Source organism: Schistocerca nitens, chromosome 3, assembly GCF_023898315.1.
Source record: "Schistocerca nitens isolate TAMUIC-IGC-003100 chromosome 3, iqSchNite1.1, whole genome shotgun sequence".
Taxonomy (NCBI): domain Eukaryota; kingdom Metazoa; phylum Arthropoda; class Insecta; order Orthoptera; family Acrididae; genus Schistocerca; species Schistocerca nitens.
The window spans coordinates 220,942,876-220,944,391 of record NC_064616.1 but is presented as its reverse complement, the minus strand read 5'-3'; positions in this window follow the sequence as shown (position 1 = coordinate 220,944,391).

The following is a 1,516-nucleotide window of genomic DNA, read 5'->3' as shown; positions in this document are numbered from 1 at the left end:
TAGCTACCGACGAGGAGTTAGCCTTCCAAGAGCACAGACATATTTCGTCTCGGCCATTAAGGTAATGTCGCAAATAGGTAGCGGATCGTCTTGGTTTTAGGGGAAGCCGGAACTTAGTGAGTCATCGCCATTTGTAGCTTCTGCTTGCGCTCACCTGTAAGTCAGGGTGGGAGGAAACATTCGCCTGTCGCTATTTTATTTCCCTAAATACATCTGGCCTCATCGGTCTGGAGCGAGATCCCGGATCTCCATTCGCTTTTCCAGCAAACGTAAGAGGAAAGTAATGTTCTGGAGCTTTCAGAGAATATTTCAAACTTGGTACATTGCGTAAAGTGAGAACCAAACTACAGTTTGTGGCCTGACAATAAACTTTCTCGGTAATTGCATGCAGTTGTGAAGAAGGTCCGAGATCGTCGTGGAACAGCACCAGTGGTTCACCCTGCACGCCTTTGGAGCACACCAGTACTGTGACGTAACCGCTACAAGAAGCCAGTCATAGATCGTTCCCGACTTGCGATTTCCATAATTCACTCCCGCTGCTTGTAAGCACATCTTGGATTTTTAGCGTCTGGTCGGCATCGAGATCATCTGGATAATGATGAGAGAGTGAATCTGTTCTGGCCTTGACGGGACCATAATGGAATTCATATGAACTGTTTCATAGGAACTTAAATCAGTACGGCCACATAAAACTACACTACTGGCCATTAAAATTGCTACACCAAGAAGAAATGCAGATGATAAACGGGTATTCATTGGACAAATATACAGGGTGTTACAAAAAGGTACTGCCAAACTTTCAGAAAACATTCCTCACACACAAAGAAAGAAAATATGTTATGTGGACATGTGTCCGGAAACGCTTACTTTCCATGTTAGAACTCATTTTAATACTTCCCTTCAAATCACATTAATCCTGGAATGGAAACACACAGCAACAGAACGTACCAGCGTGACTTCAAACACTTTGTTACAGGAAATGTTCAAAATGTCCTCCGTTAGCGAGGATACATGCATCGACCCTCCGTCGCATGGAATCCCTGATGCGTTGATGCAGCCCTGGAGAATGGCGTATTGTATCACAGCCGTCCACAATACGAGCACGAAGAGTCTCTGCATGTGGTACCGGGGTTGCGTAGACAAGAGCTTTCAAATTCCCCCATAAATGAAAGTCAAGAGGGTTGAGGTCAGGAGAGCGTGGAGGCCATGGAATTGGTCCGCCTCTACCAATCCATCAGTCACCGAATCTGTTGTTGAGAAGCGTATGAACACTTCCACTGAAATGTGCAGGAGCTCCATCGTGCATGAACCACATGTTGTGTCGTACTTGTAAAGGCACATGTTCTAGCAGCACAGGTAGAGAGTATCCCGTATGAAGTCATGATAACTTGCTCCATTGAGCGTAGGTGGACGAAACTAAAATGAGCTCTAACATGGAAATTAAGCGTTTCCGGACACATGTCCACATAACACCTTTTCTTTGTTTGTGTGTGAGGAATGTTTCCTGAAAGATTGG